Raw genomic sequence first — 14,589 nt, 5'->3', positions numbered from 1 at the left:
GTATCAATCATCTATCATCATCTAGATATGAGCCAGCAGTGTGCAGCAGCTGTTAAAAAAGCCAACACAGTTCTGGGCTGCATAAACAGAGGGATAGAATCAAGATCACGTGAAGTGCTAGTACCACTTTATAATGCCTTGGTAAGGCCACACTTGGAATATTGCATCCAGTTTTGGTCGCCACGATGTAAAAAAGATGTTGAGACTCTAGAAAGAGTGCAGAGAAGAGCAACAAAGATGATTAGGGGACTGGAGGATAAAACATATGAAGAACGGTTGCAGGAACTGGGTATGTCTAGTTTAACAAAAAGAAGGACCAGGGGAGACATGATAGCAGTGTTCCAATATCTCAGGGGCTGCCACAGAGAAGTGGGAGTTGGGCTGTTCTCCAAAGCACCTGAGGGTAGAACAAGAAGCAACGGGTGGAAACTGATCAAAGAAAGAAGCAACTTAGAACTAAGGAGAAATTTCCTGACAGTTAGAACAATTAATAAGTGGAACGACTTGCCTGCAGAAGTTGTGAATGCTCCAACACTGGAAATTTTTAAGAAAATGTTGGATAACCATCTGACTGAGATGGTGTAGGGTTTCCTGCCTGGGCAGGGGGTTGGACTAGAAGGCCTCCAAGGTCCCTTCCAACTCTGATGTTATGTTATGTTAATCAACGAAAGAAGCAACTTAGGACTAAGGAGAAATTTCCCGACAGTTGGAACAATCAATAAGTGGAACAACTTGCCTTCAGAAGTTGTGAATGCACCAACACTGGAAATTTTTAAGAAAATGTTGGATAGCTATTTGTCTGAAATGGTGTAGGGTTTCCTGCCTCGGCAGGGGGTTGGACTAGAAGACCTCCAAGGTCCCTTCCAACTCTGTTATTATGTATGTTATCTGACAATATCTCTCTCTCCAACTATGTAATCTGTCACTTTTCTCTATATAAGTTTCTGTCTATCATCTATCTATTTACACACACACACCCGCCCTCACTTTTTTCCTGTCCTCAATCCAGTCCAATCCCTTGATGCAACCTGCAAGGTCAAAATTATGCTTCTGAGTTGCCAGCAAGCTTGAATGTGTAGGAAAAGGCATCCAGGGGAAGTGAAGAGATCCATTTTCCAGTTTTCCCCAGTTGCTGTCTCTGAAAATCTGGTGTCGCTCGCTTGGGCTCTTACTTTCTTGAATTGCAAATGAGCAGACTTGCTTTTCAACGAAAATAATATACGGCAACTAATTTTGTCAACACTATTGTGTGCAACTTGCAATTCCGCAATGTGGCCGGCTCCAAATATAATTTTATTATTTTATCGCTGAGAATCGCACCTTTCTTCTTCAGCTGTTCTTCTTCTCCCAGCCCAGCACCCTTCAAACATGACAGGAATTGGCAGAATAGAATAGAAATACTTTATTTGGCCAAGTGTGGTAGTGTAGTTAGGCCCACAAGGAATTTGTCTCCGGTATAGATAGCACTGAATGTGCTTGCAAAATAACAGATATGATGATGATGATAATAATAATAAAAAAGATAATAATAATGATATCCATTGTTATCAGAGCACTTGGTACCATGTTCAAGAATTTTATAAGATACATCAACAAACTGCAGCTTCCTGCAATAACGCCAGTGGAACTGCAAAAAACTGTGCTACTTGGAACATCGTACATCTTAAGAAGGTCCTTGGCTGATACCTAGAAGGCTGGCAGCAACTCGTATCAACCATCAGCACCAGCCAATGGTATTTGTGATGCCTTTTTGAATGTTCAGTTGACTGAGTTTCGTGTTTAATGAATAAAGTAAATAAAAATAATAACCCACTGCTCAAGAACAAGTACTACAAACTAATGTCATGAAAGCAAAGATACAAAAATCCACTGACAATCCAAACTGCCGAGTTTGCAACAACAAAGTCAAAACTGTTTCACATTTAATATGTGAATGCAGCAAAATTGCACAAACTGATTACAAAGTTAGACACGACTGAGTTGCTAAATTAATCCACTGGTCATTATGTAAAAAATACAACTTGCCTGTATCCAAAAAGTCATGGGAACATAAAGTGGAAAAAGTTCTAGAAAATGTTGTCAAAAACCAAAACGTACAATTTATTGACATTGCGGTACCAGGAGATGCCAGTCAAAGAAAAAGAACTGGAAAAAATCATGAAATATTGCAACCTGGCCATCGAAACTACACGGCTATGAATGAAATATGTAACAGTGATGCCCATTGTCATCAGGGCACTTGGCACCATGTCCAAGAATTTTATAAGATACATCAACAAATTGCAGCTTCCTGCAATAACAGCAGCAGAACTGCAAAAAACTGCGCTACTGGAACATCGTACATTTTAAGAAGGTCCTTGGTTGATACTTAGGATGCTGGCAGCAACTCGTATCAACCATCAGCACCAGCCAATGGTATTTGTGATGCCTTTTTGAATGTTCAGTTGACTGAGTTTCGTGTTTAATGAATAAAGTAAATAAAAATAATAACCCACTGCTCAAGAACAAGTACTACAAACTAATGTCATGAAAGCAAAGATACAAAAATCCACTGACAATCCAAACTGCCGAGTTTGCAACAACAAAGTCAAAACTGTTTCACATTTAATATGTGAATGCAGCAAAATCGCACAAACAGATTACAAAGTTAGACACGACTGAGTTGCTAAATTAATCCACTGGTCATTATGTAAAAAATACAACTTGCCTGTATCCAAAAAGTCATGGGAACATAAAGTGGAAAAAGTTCTAGAAAATGTTGTCAAAAACCAAAACGTACAATTTATTGACACTGCGGTACCAGGAGATGCCAGTCAAAGAAAAAGAACTGGAAAAAATCATGAAATATTGCAACCTGGCCATCGAAACTACACGGCTATGGATGAAATATGTAACAGTGATGCCCATTGTCATCGGGGCACTTGGCACCATGTCCAAGAATTTTATAAGATACATCAACAAATTGCAGCTTCCTGCAATAACAGCAGCAGAACTGCAAAAAACTGCGCTACTGGAACATCGTACATCTTAAGAAGGTCCTTGGTTGATACTTAGGATGCTGGCAGCAACCCGTATCATTAGCACCAGTCAATGGTATTTATGATGCCTTTTTGAATGTTCAGTTGACTGAGTTTCATGTTTAATGAATAAAGTTGATAATAATAAAAAACCTAGGATGCTGGCAGCAACCTATATAGAATAGAATAGAATAGAATTTTTATAGAATAGAATTTTTATTGGCCAAGTGTGATTGGACACACAAGGAATTTGTCTTTGGTGCATATGCTCTCAGTGTACATAAAAGAAAAGATATGTTCATCAAGGTACAACATTTAAAACACAACTGATGGTCAATATATCAACCATCAGCACCAGTCAATGATATTTGTAATACATTTTTAAATGTTCAGTTGACTGAGTTTCATGTTTATTACTATAATAATAAAAGTAATAATAGCATGCAGCCATTTTATTCTATTCTAGAATTGGAGCGGCATGGTGGCCTAGAGGTGAAGACGCTTGCCTCCCACTCAGAAGGTACAGAGTTCAATCCTAGGCAGCGGCAGATGTTTCTCTATTAGAGCACAAAGACAAAATATCTACTGTGAACTTGGGGCCTCTGTGGCTCAGACTGCTAATGCGGTCTGTTATTAACAGCAGCTGCCTGCAATTACTGCAGGTTCTAGTCCCACCAGGCCCAAGGTTGACTCAGCCTTCCATCCTTTATAAGGTAGGTAAAATGAGGACCCAGATTGTTGGGGGCAATTAAGTTGACTTTGTATATAATATACAAATGGATGAAGACTATTGCTTGACATAGTGTAAGCTGCCCTGAGTCTTCGGAGGAGGGTGGGATATAAATGTAAATTAAAAAAAAACTTTGCATAAGCATCAGGAAGGGCATCCAGCCAGTAAATCCTCAGCTCCATTCCCTCCCCCCAACTTTATCCCGATAAAAAGAGATTACAGAGTCGTAAAAAAAAAAGAATTGGCAGAAGGCTCCCTTTTCTTCCTTTCCTATCTGCACCAGCTTATTTTTAATTTCCAAATTTCCGCAGAAATCCTGGAACACTCTTCTGTTGCTTTCCCCGCCTTGCTGGACCTGTATACTGCACGAATCAAGAAGAGGGCCGTGAAAATATTTGCAGATCCCTCACATCCTGGACATAAACTGTTTCAACTCCTACCCTCAAAACAACGCTATAGAGCCCTGCACACCAGAACAACTAGACACAAGAACAGTTTTTTCCCGAAGGCCATCACTCTGCTAAACAAATAATTCCCTCAACACTGTCAAACTATTTACTGAATCTGCACTACTATTAATCGTTTCATAGTTCCCATCACCAATCTCTTTCCACTTATGACTGTATGACTGTAACTTTGTTGCTGGCAATCCTTATGATTTATATTGATATATTGATCATCAATTGTGTTGTAAATGTTGTACCTTGATGAACGTATCTTTTCTTTTATGTACACTGAGAGCATATGCACCAAGACAAATTCCTTGTGTGTCCAATCACACTTGGCCAATAAAAATTCTATTCTATTCTATTCTATTCTATTCTATACAGTACCCTCCTGGGCTTCCTGCTTATCCCTGCCCCCACCTTGCTCATTTTAAAAATTTCATATTATTGTAATTCCACTGGTTTTTTAAAAAATTATTTTAGTTCTCCATTATGGTTATGGTCACATTTTTTAAAATCATTCCCCCTCACCCCAATTTTAGTGTTGTAAGCTGGCCATAGATAGCCCCCATGGGAAGGATGGGTTGCAAATACATTGAAGTCAGCTGGGTGACTTTGTCAAATCACTAGGAGTCGGTGAATGTCTATGGGGGATACTCCGTTATCCAGGTCATGGTTGTCCCAAAGTTGCTTTTTTTCAAGAGGCAACTGGACGTTTTTCTTTGAAGACATTTCGCTTCTCATCCCAGAAGCTTCTTCAGCTCTGACTGGATGGCGGGGAAAGGAAGGGTTTATACTCCTTGCAGACAGCTGGTCATTTGCAGCCTTTTAGAGGGTCATTGAAGCCCTTGGAGGTTTATCTGTGTCTTTAGGGTCACCTGAGTGGTGCAAATGGTTCCTGCTGGTTGGTTATTGCAGTTTTTTTTAGCGAGCCATTGAGGCCACATGGAGGTTTGCCTGTGTCCTCAGGATCATCTGAGTGGTGCAAAGGGTCCTTGAGTGGCGCAGACTGCTAAACAGTCTGTTATTAACAACAGCTGCCTGCAATTATTGCAGGTTCAAGTCCCACCAGGCTCAAGGTTGACTCAGCCTTCCATCCTTTATAAGATAGGTAAAATGAGGACCCAGATTGTTGGAGGCAATAAGTTGACTTTGTATATAAATATACAAAAGATGAAGACTATTGCTTAACATAGTGTAAGCCGCCCTGAGTCTTCGGAGAAGAGCGGGGTATAAATGTAAATTAAAAAAAAAACTGTTAATCTTCTCATCGTTCCCATCATCCACCTCCTCCTACTTATGACTGTAACCTTGTTGCTGGTATCCTTAAGATTTATACTGACTGTTTCCTAATGTGATTTGATTGCTTATTTGTACCCTGTGACTATCATTAAGTGTTGTCCCTTATGATTCTCGATGAAGGTATCTTTTCTTTTATGTACACTGAGAGCATATGCACCAAGACAAGTTCCTTGTGTGTCCAATCACACTTGGCCAATAAAAAATTCTATTCTATATTCTATTCTATTCTATTCTATTCTATTCTATTCTATTCTATTCTATTCTATTCTATTCTATTCTATTCTATATTCTATATATATATGATTGCTTATTTGTACCCTGTGACTATCATTAAGTGTTGAACCTTAAGATTCTTGATGAAGGTATCTTTTCTTTTATGTACACTGAGAGCGTGTGCACCAAAGACAAATTCCTTGTGTATCAATTCACACTCGGCCAATGAAGAATTCTAATCTATTCTATTCAAATGTTCCTGTAGTTTTGCAATTTTTTCTTTGGAAATCCATTCCTACTCCCACGCCATTCAAAGCCGGGCTCATCCCAAACTGCATGGCTGAATGTCTACGGAGATTCTCGGTTATCCAGGTCACGGATGTCTCACCCAAGAAGCTTCTTCAGCTCTGACTGGATGGTGGGGGGATGAAAGGATTTATATTCCTTGCAGACAAAGTTGGTGGTTTGCATTCTTTCTGAGAGTCGTTGAGGCCACTTGGAGCTTTATCTGTGTCCTCGGGGTTCACCAGAGTAGCGCAAATGGGTGTGGAGCCCTTCTTGGAACTGCTACAAGGACTGTTGAAAGTTGAAAGAATGTTGTGGAGCTGTGATTTCTGGAGGAGGTTTCAGCCCTTTGTCCCTTCACTCAATTCTGGTCATAAGTCAAGGACTGCCTGTATAGGGGGAGATACAATGGCAGCAAGAAGCTGCAGCTCACGAAACCTTTTGCATTTTAATAGAATTTATTATAATAAAATTTATTGGAAAAAAGTGCTACCAAATTCCTTGTGGTTTTTTTTGTTGGTTTCATTTCTGGAGCGGAAAAAAAAAACCAGACAAAAAAAAATATTCTACTGAATCCAAAAATGCTAAGATAAAGCATTTGAGCCGACAGAGGGCGCGCGAACCCTTCTCCTGGGCAGCCGGCCCGACTGCGCAAGCGCATTGATTGTATTAGAGCAACAACGACTCCGCCCCATCCGCTTTACGTTATTCGCCTGCGCATTGCCTCCGAGCCGCGCATGCGCTCGGCCGGCTCGAAAGGCGCGGTTGTGGCGCATGCGCATTATTCCTTCGCCCGGCCGGTCAGAACGAGTCAGCACTCGCGGAGGAAACTGCCGCTTAGTGCGCGGGGGAAAAAAGCCAAGCTGTAGCCGCCGAAACCACCGACCCCGTTCGGTGGCTCCTTCTAGCGGTTCGAACCGGCCGGTTCTCCTCAGAGGTAGCCGGCAAACGAGGCCGGTAAAGAGAAGCGGGGCCGGGGGCGGGGCGTCTTCGGCATCATTCAAGGTAAGGGCGGAGATTGGGAGAGATTGACACGAACGCCGGCCAGTGAAAGTAACCGTGCGGTCCGCCCTCCCCTTTTCGCCTCCTCCTCGCTCTGATTGGCTCGGCGCGGAGAGAGCGGGGCGTGGTTTTGCCCTATTTGAATATTTGAGAAAATGAATGGAGAAGGGGAGGGGGGGAGGTAGTGTGGTGGGTGGGGGCGGCTTTTCCAGGATGGGGCGCTTTGGGGGTGGGGTCTTGGGCACCCCGTCCCATGATTCCCAGCAGGCTGTTGCCTATGGGAGTTGTAGTCCAACGTGCCTAGAGATTGTGGACAAAAAGAACGGGGGTGGGTAGGTGAGAAACAAAGGGACCTTCCAGGAAATCTCCTGGGGCTGATCAAAGCCCCCCATAAGATTGGACCTTGCTGAAATCAGATTTGACAAGCCATGATTGCTGTGATCTTGGTTCCTAAACCTGGATATTGGCTGGGGGGGGGGGTTTCTCTAGAGGTGGGGTCTCCAACCTTGGTCCCTTTAAGACTTGTGGACTTCAACTCCCAGAGCAAAGCTGGCTGAGGGGCTCTGGGAGTTGAAGTCCACAAGTCCTAAAGGGACCAAGGTTGGAGACCCCACCTCTAGAGAAGACCCTCCCTCAAATTAAGGAAATGCTCTCCTGGCCCCTTCCAGTGGGAGGACTGGATGGGCAATGAACAAAGGTCCGGGTGGGGGGGCTGAGAAGGTAAGAAAGGAGTGGGCTGGCTGGAATTGTGAAGAAGGAAGATCCAAGTAGTCCTCGACTTAGTGACCGTTCGTAGTTACGACGGCCCTGAAAGATGTGACTTACGACTTACGTTTTTCACACTCACGACCTTTGCAGCAGCCCCGGGGTCACGTGATCAGATGATTGGCAACTGCTTCATACTTATGACGGTGGCAGTGTCCCAAGATCCCCTTTTGCGACCTTCTGACAAGCAAAGTCAATGGGGAAGCCAGATTCGTTTAACAACCAGGGTACTAACCCTTATCAACTGCACTGATTTGCTTAACAACTGAGGCGAGAAGGTCGTAGGATGGGGCAACATTCACTCAACAAATGTCTTACTTAACAACATGAATTTTGGGCTAAATTTGGGTCATAAATCAAGGTCTACGTGTAATCTGTTTTACTACGGCCTGGGAGAATAAGACAAATTTTAACACAAATGATTAAAACCTCATAATCGAAGAGAATATTTGTAGCTCGGGGTTGAACTCTGGGGTTCTTGGGTCTCTCTGAGCTTGGTGGTTTTCTTGCAGGCGTTTCATGACCCAACTAGGTAACATCATCAGTGCAAGAAGGGAGTGCGGTTTGCAGAGAGGAGGAGGAGGAGGACTGTGGAGTCTTTGAGCTTGGTTGCTTCTTGCAGACGTTTTCTGACCCAACTAGGGAACGTTATCAGTGTTAAATAGTTTTTATCCCAGAGCTATAATTGTCATCAATAATGAACTAAAGGGCCACCGTCAGTGAGCTGTTGGACAGCATTACTTGATTTGTTGTGTGGATGTTTGGGTGGTTTAGGGGCGGGGAAATTTGTGGTGGGTAGGAGTGTGTTTAGGGATGCGGTGGCTCAGGGGTTAGGACGTTGAGCTTGTTGATTGAAAGGTCAGCAGCTCAGCAGTTCGAATCCCTAGTGCTGCCGTGTAACGGGGTGAGCTCCCGTTACTTGTCCCAGCTTCTGCCAACCTAGCAGTTTCAAAAGCACGTAAAAATGCAAGTAGAAAAAATAGGGACCACCTCTGGTGGGAAGGTAACAGCGTTCCGTGCGCCTTTGGCGTTGAGTCATGCCGGCCACATGACCACGGAGACGTCTTCGGACAGCGCTGGCTCTTTGGCTTTGAAACGGAGATGAGCACTGCCCCCTAGAGTCAGGAACGACTAGCACGTATGTGCGAGGGGAACCTTTACCTTTCTATGTGTGTTGGGCCTGGTCTTTGGGCGTTATGCGAATTTCGTTGTATACTGTGTATATACATACAATGACAAAAAAGTTATAATAATAATAATAAAAGGGAGTGGGGTTTGCGGAGTAGAGAAGAAGGAAAAGGAGGTGGAGGAGAAAAATTGGAGGTCCTTTATGCTCTCTGAGCTTGGTTGGTTGCTTGCAGATATTTCATAACCCATACTAGGAGGTTTGTGTGTGTCCTCAGGGTCTCCTGAGTAGTGCAAATGGGTGTGGAGCCTTCTTGGCTGCAGGATGTTTTCTGCCCTGTGTCTCTTCCCTGTTGAAGGCTGTTGGGGATGAGGGGCACAGAGCAGAAGACATCCTGCAGCCAAGAAGGCTCCACACCCATTTGCACCACCCAGGTGACCCTGAGAGGCCACAGATAAACCTCCAAGTGGCCTCAGTGACCCTCTTAAAAGGATGCAAATGTCCAGCTGCCTGCAAGGAGAAGAAATCCTTCCCTTCCCCACCATCCAGTCAGAACTGAAGAAGCTTCTTGGATGAGAAGCGAAACGTCTTCAAAAGAAAAAAAAACCAGAAAGTCCGGTTGCCTCTTGAAAAAAAGCACCTTTGGGCCACTGGCCATGAACTGCTCCAAGGTGTTGAATCCAGATTTACAACCGCTGTGTTTATTCAATGCATCCTGTTTTCCAGTACAGGTGTTTTTTTTTTTTATTACACCTATATCTTTAATTGTCCACATTGTAGCGGACTTTGTGATATGCTAACACCCCCGAAGGACACTTTTCTTGCCTGACTCTGTTATTAAGATACTCAAACCAACAAAAGAGCTGTAGATTTTTTTTTAAAAAAGGAACCCCTATAAAGACACCCACATACACCCACACACCCCTCTCATGAATGAATAAGGTTTCGTTAATGAATAAATCACAGACACGGATATTGTTTGTTGCAAGGTTGTGGAACTATGGCAACTTTGCGAGTGTAAAATTCTGGGAGAACATCTTAACGTAGATTCTCAGGTCATAGTTGTATCATGGGGGGGCGGGTTGAAAAAGCAACTGTCATGATATTTTTGAGAAAAAACCCAAGATGTTTCGTTTCCTATCCTCGAAGCTCCATCAGTTGTATTGGATGCTGTTCGGAGAATGTATTTTTTTTTTAAAATAATAAAAACAACACTCACTTTTGATATAAAATCCTGGGACTTCAACTCCCAGAATTCCAGAGCCAGCCACGTGGAGAACTGGCAGAAGTGTTGGTCTTGATCAGGATTTCCCAACCTTGGCAACTTTTAAGACTTGTGGACCTCAACTCCCAGAATTCCCCAACCTGGCTGGAGAATTCTGGGAGTTGAAGTCCACAAGCCTTAAATCGGGGCTCTCCAACCTTGACAACTTTTAAGACTTGTGGACTTCAAACCAAAGCTGGCTGAGGAACTCCGAGAGTTGAAGTCCACAAGTCTTATTAAAGTTGCCAAGGTCGGAGACCCCTGGTTTATAGGGAAGGGGAATAGAATAGAGCTGGAAGTCTTGGAGGTCTTGCTCTAGCAGGAGACCCTATCCCATTTCAGACAAGTGGCTGTCCAGACTCTTCTTAAAAACCTCCAATGATGGAGCACCCACAACTTCTGGTGGCAAACTGTTCCACTGGTTAATTGTCCTCACTGTCAGGAGGCTTCTCCTTAATCCCAGGTTGCTTCTCACCTTGATTAGTTTCCATCCGTTGTTTCTTGTCCTGCTTCCAGAGTCTTTGGAGAATAAGTTGACCAACCCCCTCCTCTTTCTGGCAGCCCCTCAAATATTGGAATCCTGCTAGCATGTCCCCCCTAGTCCTTCTTTTCTCTAAACTGGCCAAACCCAAATCCTGCAACCGTTCTTCGTATGTTTTAGCCTCCAGGCCTTTGATCCTCTTAGTTGCTCTTCTCTGCACTTTTTCCAAAGTCCCGGCATCTTTTTTTTTGTAGCATGGTGACCCCACATCCAATTTTCACCAATCCTGTTTCTGACACTAGGAATCCTGGGGCGGGGGGCAGGAAACTCTCGGTGCTTCCCCAAAATTCAGAGTGACGTCAGAGCAAGACCTGGTCTCTCGCTGGTTTATTTGATGTCCCCAAGATTTGTTATTATCCTGAGACACGACTGAATTGTTGGAAGGACTGTCAGTTCTGAATCCTGGGGGTTTCCTGTATCAGGGGTCTCCAACTTTGTCAACTTTTAATACTTGTGGACCTGGCTGAGGGATTCTGGGAGTTGAAGTCCACAAGTCTTAAAGTTGACAAAGTTGGAGTCCCCTGTTCTGTATAACAAATCAAGTGGATAACAATAGCAGTGATATTCAACTCTCGCTTGCCATTCTCCACTTCCGTCTTTGATCTATTGATTTGATTTTTATCCTGCTTTGATTATATGGTTTATAAATAACTCAGGGTGGGGGTAGGGGTGAAATCTACTTACCTTCCTTACCAGCTCGGAAATGGACGCACCATGACCTTGTGCATATGTGCAAAACCTTCTGCGCATGCACAGAGGGTAAAAAACCCCACAATACTTCCTGGTTAAAACCAGGAACACCCGGGCGGGTGGGCGGAGCTTTGCTCCGCCATCGCTACTGGATTTCCGAACTACCGGCCACAATCGGTATCAGATTGCGTGATCCGGTCCAATCCGGTAGCATTTCACTCCTGGGTGAGGGTGAGGGGGAACCTACTTAATATTCCTTCCTCCTGTTTTCACTGCAACAACAACCCTGTGAGGTGGGATAGGCCCAGAGAGAGAGAGAGAGAGAGAGAAAGTGACTGGCTGAAAAGTCACCCAACTGGCTTTGATGTGTGACTAACTTAACAACGGCAGTAAGAAAGGGGGGCAAGAAAGGTCGTTCAGGGGGCAAGAAAGGTCGTAAAATGGGCCAAAAACGCACTCAAGCAAGGTCTCGCTTAACAACATAAATGTTGGGCTCCATTGCGGTCATAAGTCGAGGACTGCCGATACATTGCAGTTCTCATTATTGCTGCGGCGGGAAATCAGAGGAGAGAATCCAAGTGTGTTATTTTACACATATGTACACTGTGGAGTTAGTACAAATGAGGCATCCAGCTTTATCTAAATGGACTGCAAAGGTGATTAAAATTCAAATGCTTGGCAACTCCCATTTGTGATGGCTGCTGCGGCGTCCCAGGGTCACGTGACACACACACAACCTTTTGCGACTTTGCGACGAGCAACGTCAATGGGGAAAGCACGTTCACTTAACAAATATGTGACATGACTAGACTAGACTAACTGGAATGCAATGCAATGCAATAGAATGGAGAATCGAATCGAATAGAATAGAATAGAATCCAGAACAGAATAGAAAAACATCTTCTAGTCCAACCCCTTCTAAAGCAGGAGACCCTCTTCCATACTATATTAGTGGCTGTCCAATCTCTTCTTAAAAGCCTCCAGTGATGGAGCATTCACAACTTCTGGAGGCAAGGAGTTCCACTGGTTCATTGTCCTCACTGTTAGGAAGTTTCTCCTTCATTCCAGGTTGCTTCTCTCCTTGCTCAGTTTCCATCCCTTGCGTCTTGTCCTGCCTTCAGGGGCTTTGGAGAATAGTTTGACCCGCCCCTTCCCCTCTCTTCTTTGGGCCAGTCGCTTAAATATTTATTCCGTATTTATTTTGTCGAGTACGTATTAGATAATATATATAAGCATGAATTGAATACATAAAATGAATACAATTAAAGGGAACCTTAGGACAGGGACGGTAGGCACGCTGGTGCTCTTATGCACGCCCCTTAAAACAGAGGTCTCCAACCTTGGTCCCTTTAAGACTTGTGGACTTCAACTCCCAGAGTCCCTCGGCCAGCAAAGCTGGCTGAGGAACTCTGGGAATTGAAGTCCACAAGTCTTAAAGGGACCAAGGTTGGAGACCCCTGCCTTAAAACACTGGAAGACTGCCATCATTCCCCCACCACCACCCTCCCCAAGTCCTTTTCTTCCTGCAACCGTTCTTCTTCTTCTTCTTCTTCTTCTTCTTCTTCTTCTTCTTCTTCTTCTTCTTCTTCTTCTTCTTCTTCTTCTTCTTCTTCTTCTTCTTCTTCTTCTTCTTCTTTCTTCTTCTTCTTCTTTCTTCTTCTTCTTCTTCTTTCTTCTTCTTTCTTCATCTTCTTTCTTCTTCTTTCTTCTTCTTCTTCTTTCTTCTTCTTCTTCTTCTTTCTTCTTCATCTTTTCTTCTTCTTTCTTCTTCTTCTTCTCTTCTTCTTTCTTCTTTCTTCCTTCTTCTTTCTTCTTTCTTCTTTCTTCTTTCTTCTTTCTTCTTCTTCTTCTTCTTCTTCTTCTTCTTCTTCTTCTTCTTCTTCTTCTTCTTCTTCTTCTTCTTCTTCTTCTTCTTCTTCTTCTTCTTCTTTCTTCTTCTTCTTCGTTCTTCTTCTTCTTTCTTCTTCTTTCTTCTTGTTTCTTGTTTCTTCTTTCTTCTTCTTTCTTCTTCGTCTTCTTCTTTCTTCTTCTTCTTCTTCTTCTTCTTCTTCTTCTTCTTCTCCTCCTCCTCCTCCTCCTCCTTCTTCTTCTTCGTATGTTTTAATCTCCCGTCCTTTAGCTGCTCCTCTCTGCACTTTTTCCCAAAGTCTCCGCATCGTAGCCGAGCCTTGACACTTGCAAAACCTGGGTGGAGATGGGGCGGCTTATGCGCTGGAGGGGCGGGGGGGAGGGCGGGACTCCCCGGTAGGCGGGCAGTTGGATGACAAGGAGGGTCAGCCAGTGCCTGGAACGCTCGCCTGCCTGCCTGCCTCCTCCACATTCTCACATTCGCTCCCGCCGCGTGCGCACACGGCTCCTTCTGCTGAGATCTCGCCCTCCCCTGTTTTGAAGCCACTGCTCCCTTTCCGAGGGCGGTGAGTACTGTAGGAATCCCTTGAAGCATCAAGTCCTGGAAGGGGGTTTTGGAAAAACCAGGAAACCAGCGCTTAAGAGTAGCCTGGCGCACGGCTGGTGGTTTTTTCCATAGCCATTCCCGGGGAAGTTGGTGTCTGCGCCGGGCAGGGGGGGTCTCTGTACGTTGCCTGCCCCGGCTTCTGGTTGCTTCATCGCTTCTTGGAATGTGCTTCACTGGGTGACTCATTGCCATGATGGTGAAGACAAGAATCGGGGCTCCGAGGCTGCCCTCCCTGGCATTCCCCCATCTCTCTCTCTCTCTCTCTCTCTCTCTCTCTCTCTCTTCCTCCCTCCTTCCCTCCCTCCTTCTCTCTTTTGATCCTTTGCCCGTATCTAACTTCACACCAAAGTTTTGCTTTTGGGGTTGCCACGCAGCAGCCCGTGGGAACAGCGAGGAAGCTGGGAAGTGGGGAGTCCAAGCTCGAGAAGCCGCCTTGGGAACGCCTCGGGGCATTCCAGTATTTGAGGGGCTGGCACAAAGAGGGGCTGCGGAGAGGGGGGGTGGAGTTCGACTTATTTCCCAAAGCCCCAGAAGGCGAGAAGGAAATCAATCGAGGAGAGAAACAACCTGGAATTAAAAGAGAATTTTTCTGACGGCGAGGGCAATTAATCAGCGGAATGGCTTTGCCTCCAGAAGTTGTGGGTGCTCCCATCACTGGAGGTTTTTAAGAAGAGACTGGACAGTCCCTTGTCTGAAATGGTATATAGGGTTTCCTGCTCAAGCAGGGGGGTTGGACTGGAAGACCTCCAAGGT

The 14,589-nt window shown here is 44.4% G+C and overlaps 1 protein-coding gene across 3 annotated transcripts in view; it reads left to right on the top strand.

Annotated features, from left to right (window-relative positions):
* Positions 1-6,801: 6,801 nt before the first annotated feature.
* Positions 6,802-14,589, top strand: part of BCL2L1 (BCL2 like 1) — a 66,073-nt gene continuing 58,285 nt past the window's right edge. Inside the window, exon 1 of one of the 3 annotated variants that reach the window (XM_058176384.1) lies at positions 6,802-6,998. The gene's annotated coding sequence lies outside the window, so the exon portion shown is untranslated. Of the gene's footprint in view, positions 6,999-13,638; positions 13,796-14,074; positions 14,536-14,589 lie in introns of those variants that run through there. The other 2 variants (XM_058176382.1, XM_058176385.1) reach the window with 2 other exon arrangements.

The sequence above is a fragment of the Ahaetulla prasina genome, chromosome 3 (assembly GCF_028640845.1).
Source record: "Ahaetulla prasina isolate Xishuangbanna chromosome 3, ASM2864084v1, whole genome shotgun sequence".
Taxonomy (NCBI): domain Eukaryota; kingdom Metazoa; phylum Chordata; class Lepidosauria; order Squamata; family Colubridae; genus Ahaetulla; species Ahaetulla prasina.
The sequence above is the reverse complement of the archived record's forward strand: the minus strand, read 5'-3'. Positions and strand labels throughout refer to the sequence as shown.